The 23,194-nt window shown below is 46.3% G+C and overlaps 1 protein-coding gene across 2 annotated transcripts in view; it reads right to left on the bottom strand.

The window, feature by feature from the left end:
- LOC308588817 (uncharacterized protein) overlaps positions 1–23,194 on the bottom strand; it is a gene marked incomplete at its 3' end in the record, with an annotated part of 117,300 nt that overhangs the window by 65,833 nt on the left and 28,273 nt on the right. The window lies entirely within an intron of this gene.

Here is a 23,194-nt window from a genome sequence, read left to right as displayed (position 1 = left end):
CGACTGCCGAAACCCGGAAGTAACCCGTTCTGGTACTTCCAGGTTTCGGCAGTCCGCAACCCGAAATAACACAATCTGAAGCGTCTATAACTCGAGGTATGACTGTATTCCCAACCCTTTGTGGACAACAGGACAGGCAGGTGAGGATCAGGATGGTCCCAAGTCCTTAATGCAAGATTGGGGAACCTCCACATCTTTCTGGACTACAACTCCCATCATCCCTGGTCACTGGCCATGCTGGCTGGGGTTGGTGATGCTCTAACTTCTGGCCACAGGTTCCCCATCCCTGTGCTAAGGCTTAACAGGAGGATGAGGAACCAGAAGTTGTTTGACAGACAGCATGTGGATGATGGGAGTTGTAGTCCAACAACATCGGGGTGGGGGCACAGGTTTCAAGTCCTTTCCTTAACAGGGTTGCTTAATAAGCAGCCTGTGTTGGGAGGAAATTAAAGCAGAAGTCAGAACAGAATTCCTCTATTGAGATAGCAAAGCCAGCTGCTCCCAGCATTGTAATAAAGTTCGGGAAGGTGTGGCATTGACACCTACTGCTCATTTCTAATATATTGGGTGAGACGAATTTAATACAGTAGGCGAGAAGAATCACGGGCTCGCTGATATTTGCCAGCGATGGATGAGCTAGAGAGTCGGCAGCTTTCAGAGTGACCTTAAGAGGTTTATAATTATCGGTAAGCAGAAACAGAAAAACAGAAACAAAAGGCAGAGAACATAGGTACAGAAGCAGAGCAGGTGAAATTAATCAGTAAACAGGGACAAAATGAGCTCTGTGTGGACAAGGTTTCACTGTAGATAAAACATGCCATCCTCTAAACTCCCCTCCGAATACTGTGGTGAACCTCTAAGGTGTTTGTTCTATGTGAGCCTGTTGCCTGGAAAGTAATATTATCATTCATTCAATTTCCAGCTGATCCTTCCTCTGAGATGAGCCCAGGGTGGCAGAGTAATAAAATATTGCAGTTAAGTCTCTCCAAGCCCTGCGTGGAGATCTCTGGGATTGAACCTGGGACCTTGCGCATGCATGCAAAGCAGACTCCCTACGACTGAGCTACGGCGCTTCTCCTAAATGCACATAAAGGAAATGTACATGTTCTGTAGCCTCACACCGGTGCACACTAATTTATGGCCTCGAAATGTCACCTTCAGAGGGACACGCTCAGCCTGCTTTCCCTTGCAGATGAAGAATTAAATGCTAGTGGGTCTGCTCTCCCCTCCATCTCTCTCCTGACCTGTATTCACACGTCATTGCTCAAGCACAACTTCACCTTGAAAGTTCTGTTCCTAACTTGGTGTTATTGAAAATGAAAATGTCGAAGTGACGAACGCAAACTCCAAGCAGAAGTGGGATTAGGAGAACCAGCAGATGAAGGAGAGTCACCGCACAATGGAAATCAGCAAGCGTTATCTTTAGAGTGGAAACAAACAGGAAATGAATATATATATATATATATATATATATATATATATATATATATATATATATATATATATGTAGGTTTTGGTGTCTTCGGGTGTCTTCCCGTGTAAGAGTTGGGGTGTCTAGGCGACGTTTCGACGAGGTCTCACTCGTCATCTTCAGGCTGGTGCTTTCGGCTTCTTGTTACTAGAACAGAGCAGGATCTCAGTGTTTGAGTTCCTATAAATACTGTTGAGGGGGTGTGGTGTATAGCCTCCAACGTTCTGGGCAGAGAGGAAGTTCCTAGGTTAATGTGCCTTTTCTTCTTTTGTTCATTAATTACTTGAGGGATATCTTGAGTGATTACTTGAGTGATATTCTGAGTACCACTTAGGAGGGTCATTAGGTGTGGATTAGTTGCTAAAGCTTTCGTGTCTTGACCTCTTGACCTTGTAAAGAGTTTTTCTGAGAAGATGGCTGTACTGCACTTAGTTGTGCTCTGGCTTGGCTTCGTGTATAGGGGCGAGCTGTGGTTTTGTGCCCTGTGCCAGCCAGATCTGTGTAGGGATTGCAGGGGGGTGCAGCATCCGGAGGTGCCACTATGGTTTGGCTACTGGATGGTGTCTGTAATTTATCTGTGGAGAGGGTCTGGGTTTGGGTCTGGTGTGGTTGATTGGAGATGGCGTTCTGTGTGCCTCTGGTTCTGGTGTCGGTTTTTGTGGGGAGGGCTAATTTCCAGATGTCTGGCAGGCGGGACGTGTCGTCACGCTTGTTCATGTTGTGAGGGTGTTTCTCTATCTCGATGGCTTCCATGATTATTCTCTTGTGGTGATGTTCCATGTTAAAGAGCAATTTGGAATCTGCAAAATTAATTTCGTGTCCTGTTTCTTTCATGTGTTGGTAAAGAGAGGAAGTTTTTTCTTCTTTTTTGACGGCATTCTTGTGTTCTGCGATACGTGCATTTATTCGTCTGTTTGTTTGTCCTTTAACATGGAACATCACCACAAGAGAATAATCATGGAAGCCATCGAGATAGAGAAACACCCTCACAACATGAACAAGCGTGACGACACGTCCCGCCTGCCAGACATCTGGAAATTAGCCCTCCCCACAAAAACCGACACCAGAACCAGAGGCACACAGAACGCCATCTCCAATCAACCACACCAGACCCAAACCCAGACCCTCTCCACAGATAAATTACAGACACCATCCAGTAGCCAAACCATAGTGGCACCTCCGGATGCTGCACCCCCCTGCAATCCCTACACAGATCTGGCTGGCACAGGGCACAAAACCACAGCTCGCCCCTATACACGAAGCCAAGCCAGAGCACAACTAAGTGCAGTACAGCCATCTTCTCAGAAAAACTCTTTACAAGGTCAAGAGGTCAAGACACGAAAGCTTTAGCAACTAATCCACACCTAATGACCCTCCTAAGTGGTACTCAGAATATAACTCAAGTAATCACTCAAGATATCCCTCAAGTAATTAATGAACAAAAGAAGAAAAGGCACATTAACCTAGGAACTTCCTCTCTGCCCAGAACGTTGGAGGCTATACACCACACCCCCTCAACAGTATTTATAGGAACTCAAACACTGAGATCCTGCTCTGTTCTAGTAACAAGAAGCCGAAAGCACCAGCCTGAAGATGACGAGTGAGACCTCGTCGAAACGTCGCCTAGACACCCCAACTCTTACACGGGAAGACACCCGAAGACACCAAAACCTACATTCCTGTACCCGTGAAAATCTACGAAAGCATATATATATATATATATATATATATATATATATATATATATGTGTGTGTGTAGGTTTTGGTGTCTTCGGGTGTCTTCCCGTGTAAGAGTTGGGGTGTCTAGGCGACGTTTCGACGAGGTCTCACTCGTCATCTTCAGGCTGGTGCTTTCGGCTTCTTGTTACTAGAACAGAGCAGGATCTCAGTGTTTGAGTTCCTATAAATACTGTTGAGGGGGTGTGGTGTATAGCCTCCAACGTTCTGGGCAGAGAGGAAGTTCCTAGGTTAATGTGCCTTTTCTTCTTTTGTTCATTAATTACTTGAGGGATATCTTGAGTGATTACTTGGAAATTAGCCCTCCCCACAAAAACCGACACCAGAACCAGAGGCACACAGAACGCCATCTCCAATCAACCACACCAGACCCAAACCCAGACCCTCTCCACAGATAAATTACAGACACCATCCAGTAGCCAAACCATAGTGGCACCTCCGGATGCTGCACCCCCCTGCAATCCCTACACAGATCTGGCTGGCACAGGGCACAAAACCACAGCTCGCCCCTATACACGAAGCCAAGCCAGAGCACAACTAAGTGCAGTACAGCCATCTTCTCAGAAAAACTCTTTACAAGGTCAAGAGGTCAAGACACGAAAGCTTTAGCAACTAATCCACACCTAATGACCCTCCTAAGTGGTACTCAGAATATCACTCAAGTAATCACTCAAGATATCCCTCAAGTAATTAATGAACAAAAGAAGAAAAGGCACATTAACCTAGGAACTTCCTCTCTGCCCAGAACGTTGGAGGCTATACACCACACCCCCTCAACAGTATTTATAGGAACTCAAACACTGAGATCCTGCTCTGTTCTAGTAACAAGAAGCCGAAAGCACCAGCCTGAAGATGACGAGTGAGACCTCGTCGAAACGTCGCCTAGACACCCCAACTCTTACACGGGAAGACACCCGAAGACACCAAAACCTACATATATATATATATATATATATATATATATATATATATATATATATATATATATATATAAATAAAATTTATATCCCAGCCACTCTGGGCAGCTCCCAACAGAATTAAAAGCACAATAAAACATCAACCATTAAAAACCTCCCTAAACAGGGTTGCCTTCAGATGTCTTCTAAAAGTCAGGTAGTTGTTTATTTCCTTGACATCTGATGGGAGGGCGCCACTACCGAGAAGGCCCTCTGTCTGGTTCCCTGTAACCTCACTTGTCGCAGTGAGGGAACCGCCAGAAGGCCCTCGGAGCTGGACCTCAGTGAATGATGGGGGTGGAGACGCTCCTTCAGGTATACAGGACTGAGGCCATTTAGGGCTTTCAAGGTCAGCACCAACACTTTGAATTGTGCTCGGAAACGTACTGGGAGCCAATTTAGGTCTTTTAGGACTGCTGTTATATGGTCTCGGCGGCCGCTCCCAGTCACCAGTCTAGCTGCCGCATTCTGGATTAGCTGCAGTTTCCGGAAATGGAGCATGTGGATCAGAGATGGGGACCTTTCGAGTTCAAAGGCCATATGTCCCCATCCCGGGCTTCTTTATCTGGCCCCTGGGACCTTCAGCAGGCTACACCCCTTACCAGTTCTCTGTTTCATACCCTCCTTGAACAAAGGTGCCTTTGAACTCTGATCATGTTGGGTGGAAGATAGAGAGAGGAGGTGTGTTAGCACAAAGAAACAAGCCTATGATACAAAGGTGAAGTTGCTTTGCCCCTTTTTGCCTCTGGTTCCGCCTGCTTTAGCCTCTGTCCCTGCCTGCCACTGGCAGGTGGCCTCTGGAAGACTTCCCAGAATGGAATGTGGCCCTTGGGCTGAAGAATCGTGGAACTGGAAGGGACCACGAGGGTCATCTGGTCTAACCCCCTGCAATTCAGGAATCTTTTGCCCAACGTGGGCTCAAACCCACAACCCTGAGATGAAGAGTCTCATGCTCTACCAACGGAGCTGTGGTTCCCTGCCCACAGCAAAGGGGGCTGCTATGCAAGGTGTTGAGGGTCCTGACCTGGAGCAAAAAAATGCCAGGCAGCATGAGTATGCAAGGGGCTTAATGCGGCCATACACGGTTCTCCTCTTCCCCCATTTTATCCTCACAACAACTCTGTGAGGCAGGTGAGGTTGAGAGACTGTGACTGACCCCAGGTCACCCAGTAAGCAGGGATTTGAACTCTGGTCTCCTAGGTCCTAATCCAATGCTTTAACCGCACGGCCTCTCAAAGCCAACTCAGAGAACAAACATGGGCACATTCTGCAACATGCCATTGTGCAATAGTAGCGTGTTAGTGGCAGATTTGTAATGGACCTTCTCACACACCTCTTTCCGCTTTATGGGTTGTTCTGCATTCCTCCCTCCCCCCCCCCCCCCGGTTTCACTGCATTACTGCCACCTTGAGGGGCCTGTTCTTGCATTACAATGCAACAAAAGCACAACCAAAAATAAGGCAGAATGTCTGTGGTACAGTGGTACCTCTGGATGCAAACGGGATCCATTCCGGAGCCCCATTCACATCCAGAAGCGAACGCAACCCACGTCCGTGGGTCACAATTTGCCGCTTCTGTGCATGCGTGTGACGTCATTTTGACCGTCTGCGCATGTGTGAGCGGCGAAACCTGGAAGTAACGTGCTCCGTTACTTCCGGGTCGCCGCAGTGCGCAACCCGAAAATACTTATCCCGAAGCTACTTCAACCTGAGGTATGACTGTGTATAAAAAGTTACAGGATTTCAGAAGGGAGTTGTGGGGCATCAACTGACTGAAGACAATGCAGTATGCGCTGCCCCCAAAAATATTTGCTGGTTTGTGTAGAGTTGGAAGGGACCCCCGAGAAGAGTCCAACGCTGAAAGCAAAAGTCTCATGCTCTGCCAACTGAGAACTACTGTTGCATTTTTTTAGTCCCAGTTCCTGTTGTATATGCACTATTCTGTTCTGCACTCCACTGACCCAAACTCTCAACTCCCAAGGCTGATAAGCAGTCAGTGCACGAGCACCCCTAAAAGGCCAGCCTTTCAAACCATTTTTTCCCTCACCTCTGCAGTTCACTCACAGCTTGGCCGCTACCACAGTTGAGCTATGCTCCTTTCCCTTCTAAATTTTTCAGTGCTGTGGGCTGAAACTGCCACTGTTTGCTTAAATTGCTGTGCTGGTGTCAGTCACCTGGATCCGTCCCTGAGGACTATGTCATTACCCATGAGGTGGATGGAAGTAGCAGAAAACCAAATGCCTCCAAACCAATGCTTACTGAATTTCTTTCTAGGAGCAATCCCTAAGGGTGCCAACTCGGGTTGAAGCAACACACACACACACACACACACACACAGTATTTTCCCCTCTATAAGACACCCCCATGGATAAGATGCCCCCTGTTTTTGGGGACTCCAGTTTAAGAAAATGCGGGGAGATACTATCCGTGTATAAGACGAGCCCAGATTTTGAACATTATTTTAGAGTAAAAAAACATAGTCATACATGGAAAAGTACAGTATATATATATATCCTGGTACCTATTAAACTTACAAAATCATTACAGTGGTACCTCAGGTTAAGTACTTAATTCGTTCCAGAGGTCCGTTATTAACCTGAAACTGTTCTTAACCTGAAGCACCACTTTAGCTAATGGGGCCTCCTGCTGCTGCCGCGCTGCCGGAGCCCGATTCTTGTTCTTATCCTGAAGCAAAGTTCTTAACCTGAAGCACTATTTCTGGGTTAGCGGAGTGTGCAACCTGAAGTGTATGTAACCTGAAGTGTATGTAACCCAAGGTACCATCTGCCAGCAATTCTTTAGCTGCGATTCCTGCACTGGAGGGGGTTGGACTGTATGAACCTTTGAGTCCCTTCCAACTCTACAATTCTGTTGACATCAGACAGGCACCTTAACTATACTGCCTACTAAAAACTTTTCAAGACCCACGGTTTAGTTACACTTCTTTTCAAATTTGTTTTAAAATGTTTTATGGGCTTTATGTCAATGTTTTTAAATGGCTGTTATGTTTTAGTCGTGCTTTATGTATCATCGATCCCGTACAATGCTTGGAGGTTGTTGTTGTTTAAGTGATTAATAATTTTATTTTTAAAAAGATCAATCAATCTGCTTCATCACGCCTCCTCTCACCAGCTGACCAGAACTTACTCACCAGGGCAGGACTCGAACCAATGGCTTCAAGTTACGAGAAAGGAGATTCTGACTAAACATCAGGAAGAACTTTCTGACAGTAAGAGCTGTTTGACAGAGGAAAGGTTGTAGACCTCCTTGGAGGCTTCTAAGCAGAGGTTGGATGGCCATCTGTCAAGGATGCTTTAAGAGGGTCGCTCATTAAAGATTTCCCCTGACCTACTTCCAGTTATTGTAGGAGGATGAAATTGCACATATACCGTATTTTTCGCCCTATAGGACGCACTTTTCCCCCTCCAAAAATGAAGGGGAAAGAGACTTCCGGGTTGGCGCGATTTGGAAATGGCGGATTCCCTCCGAGCTGCGGAGGGAATTGGCTCAATCGAGGACGGGTCTTTGCCGCGCCGGCGACGCGGGGACCCTTAAAAACCGCAGGCGCGGAAGCCTGCGGACTGAAGACTCGGCGGGTGCCTTAAGCGCCCCCCCGATCCACGAAGAGCCTTTTTAAAGGCTGCGGAGAGGATACGGAGGGCGGCGTGGCACTGAGAGTCGATCGCTACCTCGGTGGAGTGAAGCCGCGAGCCATGACCGGAGAGCGCTGACTTCCTTCCTTGAAATTTGGACTGAAAAGAAAGAACCCGTGAGTAAGACGGAATTGGATCTTAAAAACATTACCCTGAATTGGAGACGACCGGGGTGTGTGCTAAAAGGAAGTCCGCACCCCCCCCCTTGCAGACGATCTAAGCAACGACAAAGTGCTAAGCTGGAGAGCCTACCCTTGGAGGGGTGAGTTAAAAAGGACACTAACTTCCAAGATTTAGCTAAGAGAAATTTTGAGCTGGAGAGTGGAGACTGGGAAGCCTTCTTTTTTCCTTTAAACAACCCCCCCTCCCGGGCCTGGGAGCGTCCTGTCTCTGTGCCTGTGTAAGAGCTGCGGAGTTTGACAGCTGTCAAAGCTGTCAAACGGGCAGTTTAGAGTGGAAAAATTGCTATTTAAGATCCCTTTGGACTAAGATGAGCTACAATTGAACCAAGATTGTAGGAAACAAAGTAATAAAAATAAGTTAAAGGATTGTTGGAGAAAAGACTAATAAGTAACCAGATTCCCCCTAGGGGGAACTCTGTGAAACTACAATGGCTACAATGGCTGTGGATGGAAAGTTACTAGTGGAAATCGAAAGGATGTTTCAATTGGTGGGAATTCTACAAGAGCAGAGCTTAGCTATGAATAAACAACTTATGACCTTGACTTCTGGAACAGGCAGCTCTGCTGTATGTATTGAGGACCTGAATGAGAAAGAATCCACAGCTGAATGGGAACTGATATCTGAAGAGGTGGAAGAGACTAAACAAGAAAAAGAGAAAGTAAAGCTGGGAAGTAACAACCAAAAGCCGACATCTGTGGAATACAAGCAAGGAGACTTTTGGATTACATCTACCACAAGTCTGCGAAAGATGAAGAAGATGAAGGAGGAGGTCCCGGGAGTTTATGGAACACAGGAACTTAAAACAAAGAAATATGATTGGGGCCTCCATTCTGACTTTGACTTTGAAGATGCAGGATCTGTGGAAATTTTTCAGCAGTGGCTTTCAAATGTCCTTGTGGGAAGAGAATATGGTTTGATGGCGAAAGAACTTTTTCCAGACTTGATGACTGACATAAAGGACTACCAACAAGACCGGCGGAGAGGGACTGAAAGAGACTTGAAAGCCTCGGACGTGAGGAACCCAGGCTAAGAACTGCTATTCTGGATATGTATTGGGAAGGGACAAAAACCGGGGATGGGAGGGAGGGAAGAAGAGAATCTTAAAAACACTCAAGACCTTTAGGTTTAGTTAATATGACTTTTAATTAAGACCAAATGAGAAATCGATGGAAGAGAACTTGAGTCCAACTTAGGGAAAATCTATATTTCTTTATAAAAAAGGTAATAAGATGGTTAAGAGGAGAAACACCAAATTGCTGACACAATTTTGGGAATTGGGATGCACGAGGGGGGGTGGGGGGAAGTCAGGGAATAGGGTTAGGAAACTAGGATTTTCTGAATTTATACATGTTCTTGTCTTGTGTCTTTTTTGTGTGTGTTTTGTCTTTATAAAAATGGAAAAACCAATAAAAAATTTTTTAAAAAAATAAGACAAAAAAAAAAATGAAGGGGAAATCTGGGTGCGTCCTATGGGACGAATGCAGGCTTTTGCTGAAGCTTGGAGAGCGAGAGGGGTCGGTGCGCACCGACCCCTCTCGCTCTCCAGGCTTCAGGAATACATCCGCAGACTAGGCAGCCCTGCGGGAGTTCCCGCAGGGCTGTCTAGGCTGCGGATAGCAGCCTGCTTCCCGGAGCACCGGGCGCACTGAAAGCAGAGCGCCCGGCGCTTCGGGAAGACATCTGCAGCATAGGCAGCCCTGCAGGAACTCCCGCAGGGCTCCCTACGCTGCGGATAGCAGCCTGCCGCCCGGCGCAAGGGGCGTCCTGAAGCAGAGCGCCCCTAGCGCTGGGCAGACATTTGCAGCATGTTGGAGCCCTGCGGGAGTTCCCCGCTTTTGAATTATGGTGCTGGAGGAGACTCTTGAGAGTCCCATTGACTGCAAGAAGATCAAACCTATCCATTCTTAAGGAAATCAGCCCTGAGTGTTCACTGGAAGGACAGATCCTGAAGCTGAGGCTCCACTACTTTGGCCACCTCATGAGAAGAGAAGAATCCCTGGAAAAGACCCTGATGCTGGGAAAGATAGAGGGCACAAGGCAAAGGGGACGACAGAACGAGATGGTTGGACAGTGTTCTCGAAGCTACCAGCATGAGTTTGACCAAACTGCGGGAGGCAGTGGAAGACAGGAGTGCTCTGGTCCATGGGGTCACGGACACTACTAAATGACTAAACAACAACAACAACATGTAGAGAAGGACTAATAACTGTGCCCAGTTTCGTTTGTCTCCGTCCACGGAAAGTATGTCAGGGGAAATCTTTAATGAATGCCCCTCGTAGCTGAGATTCCTGAATTGCAGGGGGTTGGACTAGATGACCCTTGGTCCCCTTCCAACGCTACAATCCTATGATTCTCTGATTCTGACCACAGTTACAAATCCAGAAGCTGAGCAGCTGGGCTTGGAGATGAGATGAGCATCATGTCCCCATTGCACAGATCTTGCCTTTCAGATGTGTCTCTGCCCGGGAGAAACTTCTTTCTTCCCCGTAAGACAAAATGACAACCAGCAACTAGTAAAATAAATTATTGCCATCTTACTGATGAATAATGCAATGCTGATTTTTTATTTTTTTTTTTATAAAATTTTTATTGGGTTTTCACATTTTAATAGACATACAAACATAGAAAGACACAATAAAACACGTATAATTTCATAAATTTACTTTCATTCCCTTCTTTCCTTGACTTCCCCACACCCCCCTTTCCACCTTCCAATTTCCTTAATTGTCTCAGCAAATTATTTTCTCCCGTCTCTTAAATGTTACTCTTATCTTTTCTTAAAGTTTATTACTTTTTCTTGGCCCAATTTTGCTTATCCAGCTTTATTCATTAAGTACTTTCTCTAGAGTCGGCCTAAATTCTCTCCCACAAATTCCCTCCTTAAAATGTTAAACCAAAAATCATACATTCCCATTCTAAATCTCAGATTTTCACTACTCTACTCTCCCCTCCCCCCTTCCCTGGTTTCCGTCCCTTCCCAAACCAGTGTCCTTAAAGAAAAGAAACCATTTTAGCCCGGATTTCTCACATCCGAGGCCCTTAAGCCCCAGTTGGTCTCTCTCCACCAGTTTTGTTGGCAATCCATTTTGTTGACCTTCTCTTCTCGAGGGGGTTCTGTCATCCACCCCTCATATTTCCCTCTTTCCAAGTCAACCAAGAACAATTTCAGGCCAGGATCAATCAATCTCCCAAACTCCAACCTAAAGAAGAGGTCCCGATCATAAATGTCTGTTTTTTTATAATCCAATATTCGAGTTATTCCAGGGGCTCCTTCCTTTATCTTTCTCTCCTTCTGCAGATTTGTAATCCACTGGTCATCTTCTTTACTTCCCTTGTTTCCAAAGGTTGCAGGCTCTTGGTTGGTTTTTTCCACTTGCGTTTCCTCTCCTCTCTCTTCTTCTTTTTCCCCCAGCTCCAAGATTATCTTTTCTTCTGCAGCTGCAGAGTTTTTTTCCATCCCCTTTATGTCATCGACAGAGTTGTTTAGTTCAAGATTGAAGGTCATCAATTGTTCACTCATAAGATTACTGTGCTCTTGTAGAGTTCCCACAAGGCAAAGCATTCTTTCTATCTCCGCCCATACTTTTCCTTCTGCAGCCATTGCAATGTCTTTAGTTCCCTCCAGGGGGATTTCCGTCAGTTCCTTTCCAACAGTCCGTTACTTTGTTGTTTACAGTCACCTTGTTTCCAATAAGTTCACTTTTAATGTAGCACTTTTAATCCAAAAAGATATTGTTAACACAGTTCCAGTCTTTAGTCTCCCGTTTGATAGCTCCTTTGACAGCTGTCAAACTCCTTGTTCTTTTTCTCGGGCTCACACACAGGGCACTTCCCGGGTCTAGGGGGGGGGGTCGACCCAAAAAGAAAACCTCTGAAATTCCTCTCCCTTCCTCTCCAGCGCAAATACTTCTTAGTCCAATTTATGAAAGTTATCTATTTAAACACCAGCGTCTTTTCCGACCTAGTGATCTCTCTTTGCTTTAGATCCTTTAGTGGGGGGGGGAGTGTGGACTTCCTTTTTAACACGTCCCCCCGATCGTACTTAAATTCAAAAATAAAGTCTTTTAGTGCCGAAATTTCCTTCTACTCACGGGTTTCATTTTCCAGTCCAATTTCAGGAAGAAAGATAGCGCTCTTCGGTCCTGGCTCGCGGCTTCGCTCCGCCGAGGTAGCGATGGACTCTCAGCACCACGCCGCCCCCCAGTCCACTCCGCAGCCTTTAAAAAGGCTCTTCGCGGGTCGGGGAGGGCGCTTAAGGTGCCCACCGAGTCACGAAGTCCGCAGGCTTCCGCGCCTGCGGTTTTTAAGGGTCCCCGTGTCGCCGGCACGGCAAGACCCGTCCTCGACGGAGCCGATTCCCTCCGGAGCTCGGAGAGAATCCGCCATTACCCGTTCGCGCTATCCCGGAAGTCCCCAATGCAATGCTGATTTTTAAAGACCTTTATTTTGACTGGAGGGGAAAGGGAAACTGCTTCAAATGCAGGTTTCTGAAGAGGACCCATCTATGCCAGACTGACACCTCCTGAATGGAATCAAAGAACAGTGTTTCGTGGCTTGCTCTTAAAATAAATGTTGTCTTTGGAACACATCTTTGTTTAAGAGTCAACAGGGAAAAGAATAAAAGGGAGGAACCTGTGCACATCAGCGGTTCAGACACCTAGATAAAATAATAATAATCCTCTGCTACAGGCAGTTTTCTATGTTCAATATTAAAAGCAGAATAAAATTAAAATGTCAGGAAAGAAGGGAGGGGGAATGTAACCAGTGAAGTATTTTTGCCAGCCAGCCAGCAAGGTTTTGTTTTGTTTTTAAATTTCATTTTTTCTTTTTACAATTATTTTAATGAAAAGGAAAGAAAAAAACCTTTATACAATGGCTCTACAATGCCAAATCCTCAACGCCCCGACCCCACTTTCCGCAGTGACTTATTTTGTATTTTTTACCTATTTACTAATTTCCCTTTCGTATCCCCTTTAAAGCCAGCAAGGGGTGTGTTTTTTTGTGTGTTGTTGTTTTTAAATGGCATTCAGCCAGCCAGCAAGGTTTTGAATGCCATTTTTAAAAAGCCTTTTTAAAAAAACTCGTCAACCATGAAACCTAACAAACCAAAGCGATTAGAAGCTTTCATTCCCGTTATGTGCTTCTACCCTAAAAGCTATCTAATGGCTTGCTTATTGAGGTGTGCTACGTGAATTTTATTTATTTAGTTAGTTTTTAATTTAATCAGGGTGTGCTACATGCATTTAATTTGGGGTTGTATATATATATTGTTGCTGTTTCTCCATTTGGAGCTTGCTTAAGCTACTCTCCCCATACATTGCAGCTCTCCGAAGCTTTTCAATTGTGTCATCTGGCTGCTGGATGGAGATTCAGGATAAGCAGCATATCATCATCAGGTGTACCCCCCCGCCCCCCCGGAATTTCTGCAATTGAGTTCTATCCCAGCTAATGCTAGAATGATAACACTGCAATTTCATACAACTTACGCTAATGCCTGCCCAAATCTGCCATGCTAAATTGCAGAATGGTGTCTTTATCCGAGCTGTTATAAGCGGTTTTGGCAGAATATATTATTTATATATACACTCAGCAGGCGACACCAGTCTTTTTTAGGCCTGTGGGCACATGAGCCTGGCCTTGGCTGGGGAGGGTGGGGTATAAATAAAAAATTATTATTATTATTATTATTGTTGTTGTTGTTGTTGTTGTTGTTGTTGTTGTTGTTGTTGTTATTATTTCTCTTCTCCACACCGCACCACGAGGGACAGTGTGTGTGCATGCACTTCACTTTTCTGAGGGATATGGGCAAAAGTGAGATCCAACAGAATGAATCTGAGCCTTGAAGAAGAAGAAGAGTTTGGATTTGATATCCCGCTTTATCACTACCCTAAGGAGTCTCAAAGGGACTAACATTCTCCTTTCCCTTCCTCCCCCACAACAAACACTCTGTGAGGTGAGTGGGGCTGAGAGACTTCAAAGAAGTGTGACTAGCCCAAGGTCACCCAGCAGCTGCATGTGGAGGGGCGGGGAAGCGAACCCGGTTCACCAGATTACGAGTCCACCGCTCTTAACCACTACACCGCTCTGGCTCTCCTAACAAAACACCATAGAGCTGAAAGAGGAAGTGGGAAAGAGCGTCACTCTTCCAACTTCCTCCTTAAGCTCTTAAATCCATTTTAATGGAGAAAAAGGAAGCAAGCTCACCACTTCACAACCAAGGGGAAGCAGGAGGGTGAGGGGGCTCAGGGTTTTTGAGGGAACCACAGATAGACTTAATGATAATAATAATTTTATTATTTATACCCCGCTCATCCAGCTAGGTTGCCCCAGTCATTCTGGGTGGCTAAAATGTTTTGTGGCCTCTTTTAATGAAAACCAGATGGCTGTATTTCAGAGTGTGTCAGGAACGACGCAAACTAGTAACAACTGGAACTAACGCTGCAATGCAAACCTGCCCATGAACACAAACCATTTGGGTTTTGACATATATCCAGAATGGACCAATGGTGGGAGTTGGGAGCAGCCTCACCAATGCAAATATGCGAAATGAGGGTTTTAGACTCACTGAACTGAAGGAACATGAATAACTCAGTGGTAGAGAATCTGTTTTGCAAACAGAAAGTCCCAGGTTCAACCTCTAGCTGGGCTGGAAGAAACTCCATGGAAGAAACCATGGAGAGCCATTGCCAGTCAACCAAGGGTGTCGGAAGCCCAGCCAGATGGGTGGGGTATTATTATTATTATTATTATTATTATTATTATTATTACTACTACAATGGTACCTCGGGTTACATACGCTTCAGGTTACAGACGCTTCAGATTACAGACTCCGCTAACCCAGAAATAGTACCTCGGGTTAAGAACTTTGCTTCAGGATGAGAACAGAAATCGTGCTCTGGCGGCGCAGTAGCAGCGAGAGGCCCCATTAGCTAAAGTGGTGCTTCAGGTTAAGAACAGTTTCAGGTTAAGAACGGACCTCCAGTACGAATTAAGTACTTAACCAGAGGTACCACTGTATTATTACTGCTGCTGCTACTCAGTTTAAGGTAGCCCTCTGTTCTTATGAATTGAGACGGACTTCTGTGTAAATCAATACCATATTGCATGCTTGTCCACGTGGCTTGTCTGAAAGGTGTTATCTCATCCTAGCCCCACTACCACAAATACCCTGACCATAGGTGGGCTTAAAAAAACAACCCCAAAAAACATGAGACCAGGCCTTGGGCAACCTAGTCAGATGGGCAGGGTACAAATAATAACATTATTATTATTGCATTCAAGATTTTATATTATTGCACATCTCGGAGTAGTGCAAGATTCCAAGGGTTCCAAGCGCTAACTCTGGGTTCATGTTTCCTTTGCAATGAGAGGCAGCAAATACTGTGGGTGTGTTTATGATATACAGCTTATTTACACATATATACAACCTGAGCCTATGTAGGGCTTCACAGCATTAACACCCCAAAGAGGATTTTTTAAAAAATAATTTTTATTAAGTTTCTTATTACCAAATTAAACACATCAAATCAATTAGTCCAAATTATAACAATACATATCATGTAGTCCAATTATTTTCCAAATTATAAATTTTTGTGGGGGATACCCATGCTTCTTGATCGGCAGGAGTCCAATCCTCAACTGTTTTCTGCTACTTTCATATTAAGAATGATATTTCCAGACCCCTCTTCTCAATGCTTGTCATTCCTCATTTTCCTTTCCTTTCACCTCCGAATTGCTCCGCAAGTGGGTTGAAAAAAAGTCTTGTTTGTATTTCTTTGTGGACTTTGTACTGCTCTCTCTTAAATCCCAATAGTCCAAACAGTTCCGCTCGAGCAAGCCATCGCCATCTTGTCTTCCGATGAAATACAGTCCAAAAGCTCGCTCTTTAGCCTTCCTGACCTGTTGCATCGTAAATTAGTCTTTTTCCAGGATGGCTGCCCCTTCCAGATCGCAATCTCATCTTTGGCTCGCCCTCCCCAAGACCAAACCTTCCTGCAACCCAGGTCTCGTATCAAGTCTCCATTTTAACTGCGTCACAGAGAGAGCCCTTCTTCTTTCCAAGCCCTTTACAGAATAAAACCTTTATCTTATTATTCCCACACAGTTTGTTTCCAGTCCCATTTGCCAATTAGTTGCTGTGACGGATCTTCTAAGAGGGAGGGTTATTAATTAATCACATAGAGGGGGAAAAGATAAAAAGTCATTCCCCCCCTTTCAGTTCCGTTGCACTCCAATCCATATACCAGCTTGTCTGTAGTAATTGATATAATCTTCCGTCTCAGTCTTCTTCATTTTGGTGGTACGATTGTTAGTAGATCAAAGCCTCTTGCCTCTCTTGAAGCATGTGCGTTATCTTTTACCAATTTTTTTCCCTTTTAAGTAACGCAACTAGTTTCGCTCCTGGAAGTAGCTTCGGAGGAGTTCCGAGATCCGCCGAGGGTTGTGTACCCAGTGCCTCTCACCCCCTCCTTCTTCCGAACTCGGGGGTGATTTATGGCAACCACGGGTGAAAACTACATCTCTCCCCCCTGGAAAGATGTTAGGGAGACTGATTTACTCCCCATAATCAGCCTCTAATTACCTCGTGCGGGCTGGATAGATGTTAATATCCACCATCTTCCAAGGCGCCCCTAGCGGCCCCACCCCCCACCCCAAAGAGGATCTTGCTTCTCCCATAGCCACAGTCTTGGATTCCAACAGAAATCGGGCATGGCTCTGTCTCTGACTTCCCAGCCTGTTGCTCTGCATCCAGCTTCTACTGCTAGCTCCCCTAACTCAAAACTCCCAAATCTGGCCTTTATTTTTCTAAGTATGAGTGAGTCACTGTCTGGCACAGAGCCACTTCCTTAGTTACCTTAGCGGTCCATACTTAAAGAGCCATTAATATGGGAAAAGAGTCCTCAAATGATTCTTGCGTAAGGAGAAAAAGATGCGAAGTGATGGAGAGGGAGAGGCGAATGCATCTCAGAGGATGATTACATGATTGTAATAAGTGCGAAGGAGAGAGGGGAGGCCACGCAATAGAAGATGACCGGGGCAACAGGGTCAGGCAGCCTTTTCTTCCGCCAATTACATAGGAGAGCACTGGATTTTAAAACCACCTACACAGAAGGGAGCCAGGGAAACAAGCCACCAGCCTGCAAATAAAGTGTCTGAAGGTCTGAAAAGTGTATGTATGAATGCATCGGGAAGGAAGGAGAGAAAAAAGAAAGAAAAATAGCAGCTATTTCAAACTTATTCCTGCTTTAAAAACGAGGTGTATAAAGCAAAACTGAAGTTGAAAGTAGACCGGAAAAGTAATCGTATATCATTCTGACTCAAAGCCAAAAGAAGAATGCATTAAGCACAGTAGGAGAACGGACTCGCTGAATCCAGCAAAATGGTCTAATTCTGCACAGCTGCTTACCAGCAGCCAGCTAAAGCAGTCACTGCTGGAGACTCAGATGTCTGGAGGCAGAAATCCAGAATTTATGTGCCTACCAATACCCAGCATTGCCGTCATTTAAAAAACAAATTACAGTGGTACCTCGGGTTACATACGCTTCAGGTTACATATGCTTCAGGTTACAGCCTCCGCTAACTCAGAAATAGTGCTTCAGGTTAAGAACTTTGCTTCAGGATGAGAACAGAAATCGTGCTCTGGCGGCGCGGCAGCAGCAGGAGGCCCCATTAGCTAAAGTGGTGCTTCAGGTTAAGAACAGCTTCAGGTTAAGTACAGACCTCCGGAACGAATTAAGTACTTAACCTGAGGTACTACTGTAATGAAATTGTTGTTGTTCCCAACCTAAAAAAATATATAACAAAACCTAATGCTGTTTGTTACAGTCTCACAGATTAACAAAATACTATCTCTGGTGCAAATTCAGAGCAACAAATGGGGAAAAGAGTGAAGAGCCAGCTAATCAAAGCTTTTCCTTAGATTATCAAGTAACAGCTGACATAGTACATGTTTATGCAGAATTTTCAAATTCAAAAATGTTATAAAAATGACCCCTGACTCCATATATTAGTTCTCTGGCTGACTAGATTTCATTAAGGCAGTGTTTCCCAACCTTTTTTGGGCAAAGGCACACTTGTTTCATGAAAAAAATCTCGAGGCACACCACCATTACAGCCCCGTGACGTCAGCGCGCAGCGTCACGCCGGGAGGGACATGAATTGCTAGCAAATTACATAATCACCTCCTTGAGGGCTGGCTCATATTCTCCGAAGGCAGAACCCCATTAATTAACAGGACAGACTCACACCATAGCCAAGACGAGGGGGGAAAACCTCAGTCATGCACAGTCATGCACATGTGGGGGCTAAATGAGGACGAAGACCGGGCAGAGAGCAGGGTTCAAATCACCCCACCTGGCCAGGACAATCCCTGGGTGCTCCCTTGGGCCACTCGCCTGACCCACCTCGCAGGGCTGTTGTTGCGAGGATAACACGGGGAGAACCACGCGCGCCCCTGGGAGCTCCTTGGAGGAGAAAGCGGGCGATGAATGCAATGCACGAAATATATGAGAGGCGACCAGGTTTTGCAGGTGAGGGGCCCCCGCCAGCCTCCGCTTCCAACACCCGGCGCAACGACGCCGAAGTTTCCCCCCGGGCTCGGCTCGGGGAGCAGCGCTGCTCCCCCCCGGCTCCCCTTCGCCCCCCTGGCTCTCTCTGCCGCCCACTGGGGACCCCCCTCACCTGCCAAGTCCGGAGCGCCGGTGGAAGTTGCATGCATGCATGCAGGGCGCCGCGTTGCCATTGCATTGCACTGCACTCCATGCAACGCCTGCACGCATGCATTGCCTTGCACACCCGCCAAGGGGTCTCCCCGCGGTCCGATGCGTCCCCTCCGGCGCGGATGCAGCATTGCAAAAATAACACCCCCCCCCCGACGCAGCCCTACCTGGGGGGCAGCCTCCGCCGCTCCGCCTCCGCGGGGATCCCCGGGCTCCATCCTGCCGCCCGATCTCCGCGGGGGTGCAGGCAGGCTGCGCGGGGTCTGCGCGGAAGAGCCCCTGCCCGCCCGGCCGCCGCTGCTGCGCTCATTCCATGGCCGGGAGAAGAGCGCTTCAAACAAAACGCCCGGCCCGCCAGGCCACGCTGGGAAACGTAGTTCGCGCACCCCGCGCGGGCGCGGAGCCCAAGGGCGAGGGGACTACGGATCCCGGCAGCCCCCGCGCCGGGGACGGAGGGGGAGAGGCCGGGTGCAGGGATGGAGGGACGGGTGGGCGAGCGAGTGAGTGAGTGGCAGCTGCCAAGCCTTGGCCGAGAGCCAGGAAGGGCCTCCCCGGAGGAGGAGGGAGGCGCAGAGCGGGAGGGAGGGAGGGAACCCCAGGGGTCATCTAGTGACGGCGCCCCAATCGAAAATTTGACTTTAAAAAATATATATATTTCGAATTTTTTAATTTTTCCCGCGGCACACCAGGCAACATCTCGCGGCACACTAGTGTGCCGCGGAACAGTGGTTGGGAAACACTGATCTAGTTAAGTGGTGGCCAAACTCAGCCCTCCAGCTGTTTTGGGACTACATTTCCCATTATCCCTGACCACTGGTCCTGTTAGCTAGGGATGATGGGAGTTGTAGTCCCAAAAACAGCTGGAGGGCTGAGTTTGGCCACCACTGATCTAGTTGATGGCTAGTCTATTGATGGCTACCAGCAATGATGGTTATGCTTTGACTCCACAGTTGGAGCTAGCAAGGCTTCTGAGACCACAGGAGGGGAGTGCGTTATTCTGCTTGGGGTCCAGGAGTGCTGGACTATAGATGGGTCATTGGTCTGATCTAGCAGGCTCTTCTTATGTTCTTAGCCTAGGAACACAAAGGTTTAAGAGGCAGACAAGAGATTTTTGACGGAAGGAATATGCAGAGCAGGCCGTGCCAGAGGATTGAGTCAGGTAAGGCAGGTTGAGAGGACCTGGTTGTAGAGTCAGGAAAAAGGGGTTCGGCTACCGTTCTACCAGGCTGCAACAGACAGAAAGGTCCACTTCACCAGCTTATGGGATATGGAAGCCACCATTTGGAACCTCCCCTCCCAGAACCATCTGCAGCTGGTCACAATGAATGCATTTTACCTCTTCACTCCTTGTTCCTTTTCCTTCTCCATTCCGTCTCCTAGCTCGCAAGCAATTCATGAAAAATGCAAGTTGTCTCGAGTGCTTTTGCAGAGCAATGTGAACAATCAGAGTAGGAGATATTGATTGGTGCTGGAGTGATCGGGTGGGTGAGTGTTTGCAAGTACTGTTGAAAGAATTGGGTGAGTGACATTGAAATAACAAGTGTTGTGTGATCTCTGCAGAACTGGGTAAGGCAGAACTGGGAGTGTGATGTGTATGTCTTAGTGGGGTGATTGTTGTATTTAGTGAATCAGGATGTGCCTTCGCAGGAAAGAAATTGAAGAGGGAGGGTTCTCTGGCTCTAAAGATGTTTCACAAATATGCTGCTGTGCTTTTGTTGTAGTAGTTTTATTGCATTGCACTGTGTCATGCTGTAGTTTCTCAGTTTCATTGTTTGTTATATATACCAAGAATCATAGAATTGTAGAGTTGGAAGTTGAGAGTCCCATGGACTGCAAGAAGATCAAACCTCTCCATTCTTAAGGAAATCAGCCCTGAGTGCTCACTGGAAGGACAGATCATGTAACTGAGGCTCCAATACTTTGGTCACCTCATGAGAAGAGAAGACTCTCTGGAAAAGACCCTGATGCTGGGAAAGATGGAGGGCACAAGGAGAAGGGGACAACAGAGGACGAGATGGTTGGACAGTGTTCTCGAAGCTACCAGCATGAGTTTGACCAAATTGCGGGAGGCAGTGGAAGATAGAAGTGCCTGGCGTGCTCTGGTCCATGGGGTCACGAAGAGTCGGACACGACTAAACGACTAAACAACAACAACAAAAGAGTTGGAAGGGACCTCGGGGGTCATCTAGTCCAACCCCCTCAATGCACGAATCTTAACTAAAGCATCCATGACAGATGGCCTTCCAGCCTCTGCTTAAAAACTTCTAAGGAAGGAGAGCCCACAACCTCCCAAGGGAGTCCATTCCACTGTTGAACAGCTGTTACTGTCAGAAAGTTTTCCCCAGTGTTTAGTCAGAATCTACTTTCTTGTAACTTGAAGCCATTGGTTTGAGTTCTACCCGCAGAGCAGGAGAAAACAAGCTTGTTCCATCTTCCATGTGACAGTCCTTGAGATATTGGAAGGTGGCTATCATAGCTCTTCTCAGTCTAACATACATACAATTTGTGTTCATTATCCTTCAAACCGCTTAGAGACTGTATATAAATATATGAAATAAAAATATCAATCTCGGAATGCGGTAAGTAAATAAGTATTGCAAGCTTCCTTCTTTGACAGTGAAGTGAGGACAGGCTACATGCACTGTTTTCAGCTTGGCTGCAACAAGACTAGGCGTGGTCTAAACCACTGAGCCTCTTGGGCTTGCCGATCAGAAGGTTGGCAGTTCGAAACCTCATGACGGGGTGAGCTCCCGTTGCTCGGTCCCAGCTCCTGCCAACCGAGTAGTTCGAAAGCACGTCAAAGTGCAAGTAGATAAATAGGTACTGCTCTGGCGGGAAGGTAAACGGCGTTTCTGTGAGCTGCCCTGGTTTCAACAGAAGCAGCTCAGTCATGCAGGACACATGACCTGGAAAAACTGCGGACAAACGGCGGCTCCCTTGGCCTGTAAAACGAGATGAGTGCTGCAACCCTAGAGTCGTCTGCGACTGGACTTAACTTTTCAGGGGTCCTTTACCTTTAAAGTCTCAACACCTGAAGGCTGTGGGTCTAAACTAAGCTCCCAACCTGTGGGCCAAGGACCCCAGGGCAGTTATCCCAAGGGGTATGTGACTAATGCCCCTCCAGCTGGAGGTTTGAGTGATTCCCTCCACGACCCTTGTCATCTCCACAGTGGCGTTGCTGAGCAGCTTGCAACAGCAGGAAAGCAAGGAAATGTGGATCAGTGCCGGTGGCCTATGCCTCCATTTTCCTTCATCAATGAGAGCCAGTCTGGAGTAGTGGTTAAGAGCGGTGGACTCGTAATCTGGGGAACCGGGTTCGCTTCCCTGCTCCTCCACATGCAGCTGCTGGGTGACCTTGGGCTAGTCACATTTCTTTGAAGTCTCTCAGCCCCACTCACCTCACAGAGTGTTTGTTGTGGGGGAGGAAGGGAAAAGGAGATTGTTAGCTGCTTTGAGACTCCTTTGGGTAGTGATAAAGCGGGAGATCAAATCCAAACTACTACTACTACTACTACTACTACTACTACTACTACTACTACTCTTCTTCTTCTTCTTCTTCTTCTTCTTCTTCTGTGCTTTGAAGAAGCACAAAGCATCTCAAAGCATGATAATGCAGAGGGTTTCGGCTTTGCCTTTCCCGCTTTTTTTTCCTTTTTTTTCTGCGGAGGCAAGTTACACCCAGGGTTTTCTGATCTTTCATGTTGCGCTACAAATTGGGCTTATTGGTGGGTGGAATACCCAGGGCGGTGGTTTGAATCTGACTTTAGTGGATTTTGCACTGTGAACCGCTGACAGGCTTTCTGCCTACTAATTACTGATTGCTTTTGAGCTCCTTAAGTCTGGGCAGTATTGGGGATTCCTTTTGCTGGTTTATCAGGATGATTTCTGTGGGTGGGGGTTGCCTAATTCTTTTTTTGGCTTTCATTTATCTTAGGTCTTTTGGGGTGGCAGACCTTTGGGGTTGTCTGTTGTTCCAAGTAGCATTTGCTACTCATGCCTGCTGGCTTAGAAAAATGATAAACAAATAATAAATATAAATAGAACCAAATCAAATCAATTGTTTACATGAATAGCTTAATTTCCAGGCATTGGGGATTTCATTGACGTATACAACTGAAAGCCCTCATTTCATACATAAGAATGTACTACATTGGTGGCAATTAAAGTTTTCATTTCGTTCGCCCGGGGATTGCGTCAGTTGAGTTCACTTGGAAATAATTAAATTTGTATTTCGTCCAATTTGATGGATCAGTTGGGTTGCTGATTATTGGGTATATTGGGGAAATAAATGAATGAATTCATAATTATAAAATTTCTTTCATAACTTTTGAATTATCTAATTGGATTGGGGAAATAAATGAATTTATATTTAACACCTTTTGGAATTAATTACTTGGGTCATCGATTATTTATACATAAGTAAATTAAATTTTGCTGCCTTCTTTGATTTTGGCACATTTGCAAATTCATTTAAACA

The sequence above is a fragment of the Podarcis bocagei genome (assembly GCF_964188305.1).
Source record: "Podarcis bocagei genome assembly, chromosome: 6".
NCBI classification, from domain to species: Eukaryota; Metazoa; Chordata; class Lepidosauria; order Squamata; family Lacertidae; genus Podarcis; species Podarcis bocagei.
This window is presented reverse-complemented; position numbering and strand designations above follow the sequence as displayed.